The sequence below is a fragment of the Neovison vison genome, chromosome 7, assembly GCF_020171115.1.
Source record: "Neovison vison isolate M4711 chromosome 7, ASM_NN_V1, whole genome shotgun sequence".
Taxonomy (NCBI): domain Eukaryota; kingdom Metazoa; phylum Chordata; class Mammalia; order Carnivora; family Mustelidae; genus Neogale; species Neogale vison.
Window position 1 is genome coordinate 90035250 of NC_058097.1, and position 17230 is coordinate 90052479.

The following is a 17230-nucleotide window of genomic DNA, read 5'->3' on the forward strand; positions in this document are numbered from 1 at the left end:
AGCTGTGTCCCCTTCTGGGGAATGGAGATGTAGTGTTGTATGGCTCAGGTACCACATGTTGTATCATAAGTTCGTATTCCAGAACAGGTCTCTGAGGACAGATGCCTGACAACCTAATCTAGGGCTCCATGAGGTCCTAGGGGCATGTCAGTTTCAATTTTCAGACTCAGGACAGGTGACTTGGGTGTCTGCATAGATGTAGGTGATCGGGGTGTTTCAAACTGTGCATTTGTGTCCAGTGCAGTCTCCAATATTGGGGATTGCTCAGGGGCTTTGCAAGTTTCTCCTAATCAGGAGGGTTGGGACACTGTGACATGCACAGTTTCCTTGGTGATGGCAGGCCCAATCCTGTGGTGTGTCTCCAGAGACCCAATCCTAGAGGGCATGTGAGCCATGGTTAAGGAGAGAAGTCAGCAAACACAAACTCGGGTTAGAGTTAGTGGAGAGGTGATCACAGTCTCAATACATAGACCTGGAGGACAGCTCATCAGGAACTGTAAGTAGGGTGGCTCAAAGGTGCTAGCACAGGCTTTTATATCTGGATTGTGTGTCCAGAATGGCCTCAGAATGCACGTGTGGTCTCATGGGTCCTTGGGAGATTTTTCTCTCTCTAAGGATCCTGGAAGCTCCCAAGAGTTTGGTGTCTTTTTCGGGGAAGGGAAGAGTACAGTTTCAATTTTAGGGGTGCCCCAAAACAAGGATTCCAGAGACAGGATCTGGGTCTGAGTACCTAGAAATTCCCACTAAGGGTTAAGATTTTGGCCTAGGGGCATATCAGGCCTGCAATGCGGGATACTGGTGGTGCAAATGAGAGGGCTTGTTTGAAAGCAAGTTCAGGCTGAGGGTCACAATGCCTGTTTTTGCTCTAGGTGGCCCTCATGTGTGGGTGTGGTCCCACTGGCCATGCTGCTGGCTCCAACTCTGAGAGGTGGACACCCATCCAAACAGCCAGTATTCCTGCCATGGGAAAGTAGGAGTTCTCTATTGTGCTTCAGGTTCCCCCATTGGCAGGGTTTCTAGCAAAGGTCTGGGGACAGATGCCTGAATACCAAGGATGGGTAGAGATGATGGAGTAGGGCCATGTTCAGGCCCTCATGTTAGATATGGGTCCCTCTCTCTGGGTGGCTGACACTAGGTCAGGGCTCAGGATCTGACAGACACCGTACTAGAGGCCAGGGCAGCCTATAAATGGGGGTTCCCTCGAGGGCCTAGCAAATTGATTTTCATATGGGGATTCTGGGCAGACACCAGGCACTTCTTTCTATGGGAAAGGCAAAATGCTGTGTTGTGTCTCTAGAATTCCCTACCCAGAGGTCATGGGAACCAGTAGGCTGAGAATGGAATTGTAAACACATGCTATGGTTAAATTCAGTGCCAAGTGGAAGGCAGTCCCCATCTGCAGCGGCTTCTTCTAGATATCTAGCAACTGAGTAAGAGATGATGTCAGATGTTTGCTCACACTGGAGTTTGTGTCTATGATGACCGACAAATGGAGAGGTGGCATCAAGAGGCCATGGAGGACTTCCCATACTGGGGCTTGTGAGATGCTCCAAACTGCAAGGTTTCCTTCTACTGGACAGGTGGAGTCTGTTTTTTTTTTTTTTTTTTTTTTTTGGCTCCAGTGTACCCAATGTGGTAAGTTTGGGTAGCAGAGCTTACCTGGATGGGTGCCTGGAAAGCACACCTCCATTGACCATTGCAGCTGAGGAACTTGGCAGGATCCTTCTGGTGGCTTGAGGCGAAGTGCCAAGGCCTTGAGTTGACATGGAATCTCTTGCAGATGTGTTATAATTGTGGTTTGTTACCAGGTAAATCTTAGAATGTGCTGGTGGCTAAGGGGTCGTGCAGAATTTTCGTAACCTGAGGTTTTGACACAGGTCGAAGAGCACGGTTTCCTTCTGAGGACAGGAGATGTTCTGCTGTGTGGCTCAGGGACCACATGTTGTATCATAATATTTTATTCCTGAACAGGCCTCGGAGGAAAGATGCCTGAAAAGGAAATCTAGGGTTCCAATGAGGTCCTAGGGGCATGCCAGTTTCAATCTTCTGACTCAGGACCATTAACTTGGAGTCATCCTGGATGTAGGTAATCAGTGTGTTTCAGGCTTCACAATCGTGTCCAGAATGGCTTCCAATATTGGGGTGGGCTCAGAGACCTTTTAGGTTTCTCCTCCTTTGGAAGGCTTGCTCAACAGCACCAGGCAAAATTTCCTTAGGGATGGCAGGCACAATCCTGTGGTGTGGCTCCAGAGATCCAGTCCAAGAAGGCATGTGAGCCATGGTTATGGAGAGAAGTCTGCAAACACAAACTCGGGTTAGGGTTAGTGGCGAGGTGATCCCAAGTCCAAAACATAGACCTGGAGGGCAGCTCATCAGGAATTATAATTAGGGTGACTCGAAGATGGTTGCACAGGATTTTATATCTGGATTTTGTGTCCAGGATGGCCTCGAAATGCAGCTGTGGTCTCATGTCTCCATGGTAGATTTTTCCTCTCTAAGGATCCTGGTGGATCCCAATAGTTTGCTGGCTTTTTCGGCGAAGGGAAAAGTGCTGATTTCCAGCTTAGGGATGCCCCAAAACAGGGATTCCAGAAACGGGATCTGGGTCTGGGCACTTGGAAAATCCCACCAAGGGTTAGGATTTGGGCCTAGGGGTGTATATGGCCTGCAATGAGGGATCCGGGTGGTGCAACTGAGGGGGTTTTTCTGAAAGCATGCTCATATGAGTTTCACAATGCCTGTTTATGCACAGGGCGTCCCTCAGCAGTGGGCGTGGTCTCACCAGCCACGCAGCTGTCTCCCACTCTGATGGTTGGACACCTATACCAACAACCAGGTTTCCTGCCATGGAGTAGGAGGAGTTCTGTATTGTGCCTCAAGTTCCCCCATTGGCAAAGATTGCAGCAAAGGTCTGGGGACAGATGCCTGAATATGAAGGACGGGTAGAGATGATAGCCTTGGGCCATGACCAGTCTCACATGCTGGATATGGGCCTTGCTTTCTGGGTGGCTGACACGAGGTAGGGACTCGGGCACTGTCAGACACTGTAGTAGTGGCCAGGACAGCCTATAAATTGGGGTTCCCTTGAGAGCCAAGCAGATTGATCCTCGTGTGGGGTTTCTGGGCAGACTCACCAGGCACTTCCTCTTTCAATGGGGAAGGCAGAATGCTGTGTTGTTGCTCCAGAATTTCTTATCAAGAGGTTTGGGGACCAGTAGGGTGAGGATGGAGTTGTGAACACAAACTACGATTCCATTCAATTCCAAGTTAAAGGCAGTCCCAATATGCAGCAGCTTATTTGAGATATGCAAAACTTGAGTAAGAGCGGATTTAAGATGTTTGCTCACACTGGAGTTTGTGTCTATGATGACTAACAAATGGAGGGTGGCATCAAGAGGCCATGGAGGATTTCCTATGCTAGGGCTTGTGAGATATTTCAAACAGCAAGGTTTCTTTCTACTGGACAGGTGGAGTCTGGTTTGTTTGCTCGAGGTTCCCCCATGTGATAAGTTTGGATAGCAGAGCTCTGCCGCATGGATTCCTGGAAAGCACACCTTCACTGACTATTGCAGCTGAGGAACATGGCAGGTTAATTCTGGTGACTCTGGGGCGAAATACAAAGTCCTTGAGTGACATGGAATCTCTTGTAGATGGGTCACAATGCTGGTTTGTTACCAGGGAGATCTTTGAATGTGCTTCTGGCTAAAGGGCCAGGCAGGATTCTCCTACCTTGCATCTTTGACACAGGTCGAAGAACACGGTTTCCTTCTGGGAACAGGAGATGTACTGTTGTGTGGCTCAGGGACCACATGTTGTACCATAAGTTGGTATTTGAGAAAAGGCCACTGAGGACAGATGCCTGAAAACCTAGTCTTGGGTTCCAGTAAGGTCTTAGGGGCTTGTCAGGTCCAGTCTTCTGATTCTGAATCATTAAATTAGGTGTCTTCCTGGATATAGGTGATCAGTGTGTTTCAGACTATGCATTTGCATCCAGAGCAGCCTCTAATATTGGTGTGGGCTCAGGGACCTTGCAGATTTCTCCTTAAATGGAGTTCATGGGCAAATGTGATGGGCACAGTTTATTTGGGGACGACAGGCACAGTCCTGTGTTGTGGCTCCAGAGAACCCATTCTGAAGGGTATGTGAGCCATGGCTATGGAGTCTGCAAACACAAACTCTGGTTAGGGTTAGCGGAGAGGTGATTGCAGGCCCAATGTGTAGACATGGAGGGAAGCTCATCAGAAACTGTAATTAGGGTGACTTGAAGGTGGTAGCACAGATTTTTTTATGTGGATTGTGTGTCCAGGGTGGCCTTGAAATGCAAGTGTGGTCTCATGGCTCCATGGGAGATTTTTCCTGTCTAAGGATCCTGACGGCTGCCAATAGTTTGGTGGCTTCTCAGGGAAGGGAAGATTGCTCTTTTCCATCTTATGGGTGCCCCAAAACAGGGAAGAGAGACTGCCCCTGGTTCTGGGCACTGGAAAAATCACACCAAGGGTTAGGTTTGGGCCAAGGTCCTACCAAGCCTGCAATGCGGGGTCCTGGTGGTGCAAATGAGAGGGTTTATTTGAAAGCATGCTCAGACTGAGGGTCACAATGCCTGCTTGTGACAAGGGCGGCCTGTAAAATGGGCATTGTCTCTATTGCTATGCAGCTGGCTCTGACTCTGGGATTTGGACACCAGTCCCAAAAGGCAGGTTTCCTGCAATGGGGAAGGTGGAATCCTCTATTGGGCTTCAGGTTCCCCCACTGGCAGGGATTCAAGCAAAATCCTGTGGAAAGATGCCTTTATACAAGCTTGGGTAGAGATGACGGAGTTGGGCCATGGCCAGTCTCACATGCTGTATATGGGCCATGCTCTCTGGGTGGTTGACACGAGACAGGGTCTCAGGCTCTGTCAGACACAGCACTAGTGGCCAGGACAGCATATAAATCGGGATTCCCTTGAGGGTCGAGGTTTTTGATCCTCATGTGGGGTTTCTGGGCAGACTTACCAGGCACTTCCTCTTTCTGTGGGGAAGGAAGAATGCAGCAAGGTGGCTCCAGAATTCCCTATCAACAGGGCTTGGGGAACAGGAAGGTGAGGATGGAACTTTAAATATAAGCTACAGTTAAATTCAGTTCCAAGTGGAAGGCAGTCCCAATGTGCAGCAGCTTATTTGAAATATCCAGCACCTAAGGAAGGGTGGATGTCAGACGTTTGCTCACACTGGCGTTTGTGTCTATGAAGACCAATAAATATAGGGGTGGCATCAAGAGGTCATGGAGGAGATACCCTGATGATGCTTGTGATATGCTCCAAACAGGAAGGTTTCCTTTTACTGGACAGTTGGAGTCTGGTTTGTTTCCTCCATGGTCCCCCTGGTGGAAAGTTTGGGTAGCAGATCTCTCCCGCATGGATGCCTGAAAGCACACCTCCATTGACCATTGCAGCTGAGGGAAATAGCAGGTTCGTTCTGGTGGCCTTTGGGCGAAGTACCAAGGCCTTGAGTTGACATGGAATCTCTTGCAGATGGTTCACAATGCTGATTTGTTACCAGGGAAATCTTAGAATTTGCTGGTGGTTAAGGACCCATGCAGGATTCTCCTACCCTGAGGGTTTGACACAGGTGGAAGAACACGGTTTCCTTCTGAGGACAGGAGATGTTCTGTTGTGTGGCTCAGGGACCACATTTTGTATCGTAAGTTGGTATTCCAGAACAGGCCTCTAAGGACAGACGCCTGAAAACCTAATCTACGGTTCCAATGAGGTCCTAGGGGCATGTCAGTTTCAATATTCTGACTCAGCATCATTGACTTGGATGTCTGCCTGGATATAGGTGATCGAGGTGTTTCAGACTGCGCATTTGCATCCAGAGCGGCCTCCAATATTGGGGTAGGCTGAAGGACCTTGCAGATTTCTTCTTATGTGGAGTGTTTGAGAAACTGTGATGGCCAATGTTTCCTTGGGGATGGCAGGCACAGTCCTGTGGTGTGGCTCCAGAGACCCTCTTGTGGAGGCCATGTGTGTCATGGTTTTGGGAGAGAAGTCTTCAAACACAAACTCTGGTTAGGGTTAGTGGCAAGGTGATCTCAGGCCCAAGGTGTAGACCTGGAGGGCAACTAGTCAGGAACTTTTATTAGGGTGAATTGAAGGCGGTAACAACGGCTTTTATATCTGGATTCTGTGTCCAGGATAGCCACGGAATGCAGATGTGGTCCCATGAGTCCATGGAAGATTTTACTCTCTAAGGATCCTGGTGCCTCCCAATAGTTTGGTGGCTTTTTCGGGGAAGGGAATCGTGCTGTTTTTCATCTTAGGGGTGCCCATTAACAGGGATTCCAGACAGGGCGTCTGGGTCTGGGCGACTGAAAAATATCACCAAGGGTTAGGAATTGGGCCTATTGGTTTACCAAGCCTGCAGTGCGGGATCCTGGTTTTGAAACTGAGAGGGCTTGTTTGAAAACATGCTCCGGCTGAGGGTCACAATGCTTGTTTGTGCCCAGGGGGGCCCTCAAGTGTGGGCATGGTCTCACTGGCCATGCAGCTGGCTCCAATTCTGAAGGTTGGACACCCATCCCAACAGCAGGTTTCCTGCCATGGTGAATGGGGAGTTCTCTGTTGTGCTTTTGGTTCCCCCATTGGCAGGCATTACAGCAAAGGTCTAGGGACAGATGCCTTTATACCAAGGGTGGATAGAGATGTCGTACTTGGGTCATATTTGGTCTCACATGCTGGTTATGGGCCCCGCTCCTTGGGTGGCTGACACTAGGTCAGGGCTCAGGCTCTGTGAGACACAGCACTAGTGGCCAGGGCAGCCAATGAATCGGGGTTCCCTCGAGGGCCTAGCTGATTGATCCTCAAGTGGGTTTTCTTGGCAGACTCACCAGGCATTTCTTCTTTCTCTGGGGAAGGCAGAGTGCTGCGTTGTGTCTCCAGAATTACCTATCAAGAGGTCTTAGTGACCAGGAAGGTGCGGATGGAATTGTAAACACAAGCTACAGCTAAATTCAGTACCAAGCAGAAGGCAGTCCCAATGTGCAGCGGCTTATTCGAGATATCCAGCACCTGTGTAAGGGCTGATGTCAGATGATTGCTCACACTGTAGTTTGTGTCTATGATGACTGACAAATGGAGGGGTGACATCAATAGGCCATGGAGGACTTCCCACGCTGAGGTTTGTGAGATCCTCCGAACAGAAAGGTTTCCTTCTACTGGACAGGTGGAGTCTGGTTTGTTTGCATCAGGGTCCCCCTTGTGGAAAGTTTGGGTAGCAGATCTCTCCCGCATGGATGCCTGAAAGCACACCTCCATTGACCATTGCAGCTGAAACATGGCAAATTCGTTCTGGTGACTCTGGGGTTTAGTACCATGACATGGAATCTCTTCCAGATGGGTCACTATGCAGGTTTGTTACCAGGGAAATCTGAGAATGTGCTGGTGCAAAGGTGTCATGCAGGATTCTCCTAGCCTGAGGGTTTGACACAGGTCCAAGGGCATGGTTTCCTTAGGGGGACAGGAGATGTTCTTCTGTGTAGCTCAGGGACCACATGTTGTATCACAAGTTTGTATTACACACAAGCCTCTGAGGACAGGTGCCTGAAAACCTAATATTGGGTTCCACTGAGGTCCTAGGAGCATGTAAGTTTCAATCTTCTCACTCAGGACCATTGACGTTGGTGTCTGCCTGGATATAGGTGATCAGGGTGTGTAGGACTGCACATTTGCATCCAGAGTTGCCTCCAATAATGGGGTGAGCTCAGGAGTCTTGCAGGTTTCTCCTAATCTGGATGGTTTGGACAACTGTGATGGGCAAATTTTCATGGGTTTCTCAGGCCCAGTCTTGTGGTGTGGGTCTGGAGCCAGAGACCCCATCCTGGAAGGCATTGAGCCATGTTTTTGGGACAGAAGTGTGCAAACACAAACTCGGGTTAGGGTTAGTGGTGAGGTGACTGCAGGCCCAATGTGTAGTACTGGAGAACAGCTCATCAGGAACTGTAATTAGGGTGACTATAAGGTGGAAGCACAGGTTTTTATATCTGGATTGTGTGTCCAGGATGGCCTTGGAATGCAGGTGTGGTCTCATGGGTGCATGGGAGATTTTTCCTCTCTAACGATCCTGTTGACTCTCCATAGTTTGGTGACTTTTTTGGAGAAGGGAAAAGTGCTGTTTTCCATCTTAGGGGTGCTTCAAAACTGGGATTCCAGATTCAGATTCTGTGGCTGGTCGACTGAAAAATCTCACCAAGGGTTGGGATTTGGGCCTAGGGGTGTTACAGGCCTGCAATGCAGGATCCTGGTGGTGCTGCTGGGAGGGTTTGTTAGAAAGCATTCTCAGGCTAAGCGTCACAATAGGCAGCCCTCTGGAGTAGGAGCAGTTTCATTGTCATTGTAGCTGGCTCCACTTTGAGGGTTGGATACCCATACCACCAGCCAGGATTCCTGCCATGGGGAAGGAGGAGTTCTCTATTTTGCTTCAGGTTCCCCCTTTAGCATGGATTCCAGCAAAGGTCTGGGAACAGGTGCCTGAACACCATGGATGGGTAGAGATGACAGACATGGGCCATGGCTGGTGCCACATGCTAGATATGGGGTCCGCTCTCTGTGTGGATTACACGAGGTCGGGGCTCCAGCTGTGTCAGACACAGCACTAGTGGCCAGGGCAGACTATAAATCGGGGTTCCCTCAAGGGCCAAGCAGATGATCCTCATGTGGGGTTTCTGGGCAGACTCAGTAGACACTTCTTCTTAAGGGAAGGCAGAATGCTGCCTTTTGGTCCAGAATTCTCTATCAAGAGTGCTTGAGGACCAGTAAGGTGAGGATGGAATTGTAAACACAATCTATGGTTCAATTCACTGCCAAGCCGAAGGATGTTCCAATGTGCATCGGCTGATTCAAGATATCCAGCACCTGAGTAATGGCGGATGTCAGATGTTTTATCACACTGGAGTTTTTTGTCTATGATGACCAACAAATGAAGGAGTTTTGTCAAGAGGCCATGAAGGATTTCCTTCGCTGATGCTTGTGAGATGCTCCAAACAACAAGGTTTCCTTCTACTGGACAGGTGGAGCCTGGTTTTTTGCTCCAGGGTCCCCATGTGGAAAGTTTGGGTAAAAGATCTCTCTGGCTTGGCTGCCTGGAAAGCACAACTCTATTGACCATTGCAGCTGAAGAACAAGGCAGGTTCATTCTGGTGGCTCTGGGGCGAAATACTATGGCCTTGAGTTGTCTTGGAATCTCTTGCACATGGGTCACAGTGCTGGTTTGTTACCAGAGAGATCTTAGAATGTGCTGGTGGCAGAGGTGCTGTGCAGGATTCTCCTACATTGAGGGTTTGGCACAGGTCGAAGAGCACAGTTTCCTTCTGGGACAGGAAATGTTCTGTTGTGTGGCTCAGGGACCACATGTTGTACACCAAGTTGATATAATAGAACAAGCCCCTGAAGACAGATGCCTGAAGAGCAAATCTGGGGTTCCAATGAGGTCCTAGGGGCATGTCAGGTTGAACCTTCTGACTCAGGACCATTGACTTGGCTGTCTGCCTAGAAGTTGTTCATCAGGGTGTTTCAGACTGCGCATTTGTGTCCAGAGTGGGCGCCAATATTGGGATGGGCTCAGGGGCCTTACAGGTTTCTCCTAATCTGAAAGGTTTAGGCACAGTTCCTTGGGGATGGCATCCACAATACAGTGGTGTGTCTCCAGAGAACCCATCCTGGAGGGCATGTGAGCCATGGTTTTGGGACAGAAGTCTTCAAACATAAATTCAGGAAAGGGTTAGTGGCGAGGTGATCACAGAACCAATGCGTAGACCTGGAGGGAAGCTCATCACAAATTGTAATTAGGGCGACTGGAAGGCAGTATCACAACTTTTCTACTTGGATTGTGTGTCCAGAATGGCCTCAGAATGCAGATGTTACCTCATGGGTCCCTGGGAGACTTTTCTTCTCTAAGGATGGCTGGTGGCTCTCCATAGTTTTGTGGCTTTTTCGGGGAAGGGAATAGTGCTGTTTTCCATCATAGGGGTGCCCCCAAACAGGGATTTTAGAGACGGGCTTGGGTTGTGGGGGCCTTGAAAATCCCACCAAGGGTTATGATTTGGGCCTAGGGGAGTACCAGGCCTGCAATGCGGGATTCTGGTGGTGCCACTGAGAGGGCTAGTTTGAAAGCATGCTCAGGCTGAGGGTCAAATGCCTTTTTTTCCCAGGGCGGCCCTCAGGTGTGGGCATGGTCTCATTGGCCATGAAGCTGGCCCCCATTGTGAGCGTTGGACGACCATCTCAACAGCCAGGTTGCTTGTCATGGGGAAGGAGGGGTTCTCTATTGTGCTTCTGGATCCCCCATTGGCAGGGATTCTAGCATAAGTCTAGGGACACATGCCTGAATTCCAAGGATGGGTAGAGATGACAGACTTGGGCCATGGCCGGTCTCACATGATAGATATGGGGCCCACTCTCTGCATGGCTGACACTAGGTCGGGGCTCAGGTTCTGTCACACAGAACTAGAGGTCAGGGCAGCATATAAATCGGGGTTCCCTTGAGGGCCGAGCAGATTGATTCTCATGGGGGTTGCTGGGCAGACTTACGAGTCACTTCTTTCTATGGGGAAGACAGAATGCTGCCTTGTGGCTCCAGAATTCCTCATCGAGAGGGCTTGGGGACCAGTAGGGTGAGAATGGAATTGTAGACACAAGCTAGGGTTCAATTCAGTCCCAAACAGAAGGCAGTTGAAATATGCAGCAGCTTATTCAAGATATCCAGCTCCTGAGTAAGGGCGGATGTCAGATGTTTGCTCACATTGGAGTTTGTGTCTATGATGACTGACAACTGGAATGGTTGAGTTAATAGGCCATGGAGGATGTTCTACACTAAGGCTTGTGAGATGCTCCAACCATAAAGGTTTCCTCTTCTGGACAGGTGGAGCCTGGTTTGTTTGCTCCAGGTCCTCCGTGTGGAAAGTTTGGGTAACAGAGCTCCCCCGCATGGATGCCTGGATAGCACACCTCCATTGACCATTGAAGCTGAGGGACATGGCAGGATTGTTCTTGTCGCTCTGGGGCAAAGTACCAAGGCCTTGAGTTGACATGGAATCTCTTGAGTTGGGTCACAATGCTGGATCGTTACCAGGGAGATCTTAGAATGTGCTTGTGGCTAAGGTGACAGACAGGATTCTCCTACCCTGAGGGTTTGGCACACGTCGAAGAGCACAGTTTCCTTCTGGGGACAGGATATGCACTGTTGTGGTGCTCAGGGACGACATGTACTATCCTAAGTTGGTATTCCAGAACAGGCTGCTGAGGACCGATGCCTGAAAACCTAATCTAGGTTTCCAATGAGGTCCTGGGGCATGTCAGCCTCAATCTTCTGACTCAGGACCATTGACTTGCCTGTCTCCTGGATGTAGGTGGTCAGGGTGTTTCAGACTGGGCATTTGCGTGCAGCTGGGCTGCCAACAATTGGGTGGGCACAGGGGCCTTGCAGGTTTCTCTTAATATGGAAGGTTTAGGCAACTTTGATGGGCACAGTTTCCTTGGGGATGGCAGGCACAATCCTGTGGTGTGGCTCCAGAGACTCCATCCTGGAGGTCATGTGAGCCATGGTTTTGAGAAAGAAGTCTGCAAACACAAATTCGGCTTAGAGTTAGTGTCGAGGTGATCGCAGGCCCAATGCGTAGACCTAGAGGGCAGCTCATCAGGAATGTAATTAGGGTTACTGGAAGGCAGTAGCACAGGCTTTTCTATCTGTATTGTGTGTCCAGTATGGCCTCGGAATGCAGCTGTGTTCTCATGGGTCCATGGGAGATTGTTCCTCTCTAAGGATCCTGGCTGATCCCCATTGTTTAGTGGCTTCTTCAGGGAAGTGTAGCATGCTGTTTTCCATCTTAGGGTTGATGCAAAAAAGTGATTGCAGAGATAGGCTTTGGGTCTGGGAGCCTGGAAAATCCCACCAAGTGTAAGGATTTGGGCCTAGGGGCTAACCAGGCCTGCGATATGGGATCCTGGTGATTTCACTGAGAAGGCTTGCTTGAAAGCATGCTCAGGCTGAGGGTAAAAATGCCTGTTTGTGCTCAGGGCGGCCCTCATGAGTGGGCGTGGTCTCATTGGCTATGCAGCTGGCTTCCACTTTGAGGGCTGGACACCCATCCCAACAGCCAGGTTTCCTGCCATTGGGAAGGAGGAGTTCTCTATTGTGCTTTAGGTTCCCCCATTGGCAGGGATTCCAGCAAAGGTCTGGAGACAGGTGCCTGACACCAAGGATGGGTAGAGATGATGGACTTGGGCCATGGCCGGTCTCACGTGCTGGATATGTGGCCCTCTCTCTGGGTGGCTGACACGAGGTCGTGGCTCAGGCTCTGTCAGACACAGTACTAGTGGCCAGGCCACCCTATATATCGGGGTTTCCTTCAGGGATGAGCAGATAGATTCTCATGTGGGGTTTCTAGGCAGACTCACCAGGCACTTCTTTCTATGGGGAAGGCAGAATGCTGCGTTGTGGCTCCAGAATTCCTCATCAAGAGGGCATGAGGACCATAAGGGTGAGGATGGAATTGTAAACACAATCTACGGTTCAATTCACTGCCAAGCAGAAGGCATTTCCAATGTGTATCAGCTTATTCGAGATATCTATCACCTGAGCAAGGGCGGATGTCAGATGTTTGCTCACACTGGAGTTTGTGTCTATGATGACCGACTACTGGATGGGTGGCTTCATGAGGCCATGGAGGATTTCTCACGCTGAGGCTTGTGAGATGGTCCAAACAGCAAGGTTTCCTTCTTATGGACAGGTGGACTTTGGTTTGCTTGCTCCTGGATCCCCGCATGTTGAAAGTTTGGTTTGGAGAGCTATCCCACATGGATGCCTGGAAAGCACACCTGCATTGACCATTGCAGCTGAGGAACATGGTAGGTTTGTTCTGGTGGCTCTGGGGCGAAATAACAAGGTATTGAGTTGACATGGAATCTCTTGCAGACGGTTCACAAATCTGAATGTTACCAGGGTGATATTAGAAAGTGCTGGTGGCTAAGGTGATCGTCAGGATTCTCCTACCCTGAGGGTTTGGCACAGGTCAAAGAGCACGGTTTCCTTCTGGGACAGGAGATTTTTTGTTGTGAGGATCAGGGACCACATGCTGTATCATTCATTAGTATTCCCGAACAGGTCACTGAGGACAGAAGCCTGAAAACCTAATCTAGGATTCCAACGAGGTCCTAGGGGCATGTCAGGTTTAACCTTCTGACTCAGCACCATTGATTTGGATGTCTCCTGGATGTAGGTGGTCACGGTGTTTCATACTGTGCATTTCGGGCAGAGGGACCACCAATATTGGAGGATCAGGGGCTTTGCAGGTTTCTTCTGATTTGAAATGTTTAAGCAACTGTGATGGGCACAGTTTCCTAGGGGATGGCAGGCACAGTCCTGTGGTGAGGATCCAGGGACACCATTATGGAGGGCATGTGAGCCATGGATTTGGGAGAGAAGTGTGCAAACACAAATTCGCATTAGGGTTAGTGGTGAGGTTATCGCAGGCCCAAAGCATAGAACTGGAGGGCAGCTCGTCAGGAACTGTAATTAGGTGACTGGAAAGCGGAAGCACAGGCTTTTCTATCCGGACTGTGAGTCCAGGATGGCCTCGGAATGCAGCTGTGGTCTCAAAGTTCCATGGGAGATTTTTCCCCTCTAAGGATCCTGGCATCTCCCAATAGTTTGGTGGCTTTTTCGGGGAAGGGAAGAGTGCAGTTTTCCATCTTGGTGGTGCCCCAAAACAGGGATTCCAGAGACTGGCTCTGGGTCTCTTTGCCTTGAAAGTCCCACCATGTGTAAGTATTTTGGCCTAGGGGCGTACCAGGCCTGCAATATAAGAACCTTGTGGTGCCACTGAAGACTTGTTTGAAAGTATGCTCAGGCTGAGGGTCACAATACCTGTTTGTGTCCAGGGTGGCCTTCAGCAGTGGGCGTTTTCTCATTGACCATGCAGTTGGCTCCTACTCTGAGGGTTGGACAACAATCCCAACAGCCAGGTTTCCTTCCATGGGGAAATAGGAGTTCTCTATTGTGCTTCCGATTCCCCCATTGGCAGGGATTCCAGCAGAGGTCTGAGGACAGGTGCCTGAATACCAAGGATTTGTAGAGATGACAGACGTGGGCCATGGCTGGTCTCCCATGCTGGATATGGGGCCCGCTCTCTGTGTGGCTGACACTAGGTCGGGGTTCAAGCTCTGTCAGACACATCACTGGTGACCAGTACAGCCTTTAAATCGGGGTTCCCTTGAGGGCCGAAGATTGATCCTCATGTGGGTTTTGTGGGCACACTCATAAGGCACTTCTTCTTTCTATGTGGAAGGCAGAATGCTGCGTTGTGGCTCCAGAATTCCTCATCATGAGGTTTCAGAGACCAGTAGGCTGAGGATGGAATTGTATACACAAACCACGGTTCAATTCACTGCCAAGCACAAGGCATTTCCAATGTGTAGCGAGTTATTCGAGATAACTATCACCAGCATAAGGGCGGGTGTCAGATATTTGCTCACACTGGACTTTGAGTCTAAGATGACTGACAAATGGAGGGGTGGCATCCAGAGGCCATGGAGGAATTCCCAAATTCCCACACTGATGCATGTGAGATGCTCCAAATAGAAAGGTTTCCTTCTACTGGACAGGTGGAGCCTGGTATGTTTAATACAGGGTCCCACATCTGGAAAGTTTGAAAGCAGAGCTCTCCATCATAGATGCCTGGAAAGCACACCTCCATTCACCATTGAAGGTGAGGAATATGGCAGGTTTGTTCTGGTGTCTCTGGGGCGAATGTCCAAGGTCTTGAGTTGACATGGAATCTCTTGCAGTTGGGTCACAATGCTAAATTGTAACCAGGGAGATCTTAGAATGTGCTGGTGGCTCAGGGACCATATGTTGTATCATAAGTTGGTATTCCAGAACAGGTCACTGTGGACAGTTGCATGAAAACCTAATCTAGGGTTCCAATGAGGTCCTAGGGGCATGTCAGTTTCAATCTTCTGACTCAGGACCATTGACTTGGGTGTCTGCCGGATGTAGGTGATCAGGGTGTTTCAGACTGCCCAATGCGTCCAGAGCGGCCTCCAATATGGCGGTGGGCTCAGGCGCCTTTGAGGATTCTCCTGATCTAGACGGTTTGGGAAAATGTTTTGGGAAAATTTTCTTTGGGGATGGCAGGTACAGTCCTGTGGTGTGGCTCCAGAGACGCCATCCTGGAGGGCATATGAGCCATGGTTTTGGGAGAGTAGACTGCAAACTCAAACTCGGGTTAGGGTTAGTGGCGAGGTGATCGTAGGTTCAATGCATGACTTGGAGGGCAGCTCGTCAGGAACTGTAATTAGGTTGATTTTAAGGCAGTACCATAGGCTTTTATCTGGATTGTGTGTACTGGATGGCCTTGGAATGCAGGTGTGGTCTTTTGGGTCTGTGGTAGGTTACCTATCTAAGGGTTCTGGAGACTCCCAATAGTTTGGTGGCTTTTTCAGGGAAAGGAAGAGTGTGTTTTCCATTTTAGGGGTGCCCCAAAACAGGGATTCCAGAGACGGGCTCTGGGTCTGGGCACTGGGAAAATTGCAACAAGGGATAGAATGTAGGGCTGAAAGGTCCACCACGCTTGCAGTGCGAGACCCTGTTGGTGCTATTGAGGGCGCTTGTTGGAAAGCATGCTCTGGCTGAGGGTCACAATGCCTATTTCTTCCCTGATAGGCCCTCATGAGAGGGCGCGGTGTCATTGGCCATGCAGCTGCCTCTCACTCTGAGGGTTGGACTCCCATCCCAGATTTCCTGCCATGGGGAAATAGGAGTTCTCTATTGTGCTTAAGGTTCCCCCATTGGCAGGGATTCCAGCAAAGGTGTGGGGACAGGTGCCTGAATACCAAGAATGGGTAGAGTTGATAGACGTTGGCCAAGGCCAGTCTCACATGCTGGATATGGGTCCCGCTCTCTGGGTGGCTGAAACAAGGTTGGGGCTCAGGCTCTATCAGACAGAGCACTAGTGGTTAGGGCAGCCTTTAAATCTGGGTTCCCTCGAGGGCCGAGCAGATAAATCCTAATGTGGTGTTTCTGGGCAGACTCACCAGGCCTTTCTATGGGGAAGGCAGAATGCTTTCTTGTGGCTCCACGGTTCTCTATCAAGAGGGCTTGGGGAACAGAAGGGTGAGTATGGAATTGTAAACACAATCTATGGTTCAATTCTGTGCCAAAAGGAAGGCAATTCCAATGCACAGTGGCTTATTCGAGATATCCAGCACCTGAGTAGGGGCGGATGTCAGATGTTTGCTCACACTGGCATTTGAGTCTATGATGACCAACAAATGGAGGGGTGGCATCAATAGGCCATGGAGGTTTCCCAAGCTGAGGCTTGTGAGATGCTCCAAACAGCAAGGTTTCCTTCAACTGGAAACATGGGGTCCGGTTTGTTTGCTCCAGGGTCCCCCATGTGGAAAGTCTGGGTAGCAGAGCTCCCCAGCATGGATGCCTGGAAAGCACACCTCCAAGGTACCTGCAGCTGAGAAACATGGCAGGTTCGTTCTGGTGACTCAGGGGCGAAGTACCAAGGCCTTGAGTTGACATGGAATCTCTTGCAGATGGGTCACAATGCTTATTTGTAAGCAGGGAGATCTTAGAATGTGCTGCTGGCTAAGATGTGGTGCAGGATTAGGTGTTCTGTTATGTGGCTCAGGGTCCACATATTGTATCATAAGTTGGCATTCCAGAACAGGCTTCTCAGGACAGATGCCTGAAAACCTAATCTAGGGTTCCAATGAGGTCCAAGGGCATGTCAGGTTCAATCTTCTAACTCAGAACTATTGACTTGGCTGTCTGTCTGGATGTAGGTGATCAGGTTTTTCAGACTGTGCATTTGAGTCCAGAGCGGCCACCAATATTGGAGTTGGCTCAGGGTCCTTGCAGATTTCTCCTAATCTGGGGGTTTTGTGCAACTGTGACTGGCAAAGATTCATTGGGGATTTCAGGCCCAGTCCTGTGGTTTGGCTCCAGAGACCCCATTCTGGAGGGCATATGAGCCATGGCTTTGGGAGAGAAGTCTGCAAACACAAACTCGGGTTAGGGTTAGCGGCGAGGTGATTGCAGGCCCAATGCGCAGACCTGGAGGATAGCTCGTCATGAACTGTAATTAGGGTGACTGGAAGGCGGTATCACAGACTTTTCTATCTTGATTGTGTGTCCAGGATGGCCTTGGAATGCAGGTGTAGTCTCATGGGTCCATGAGTGATTATTCA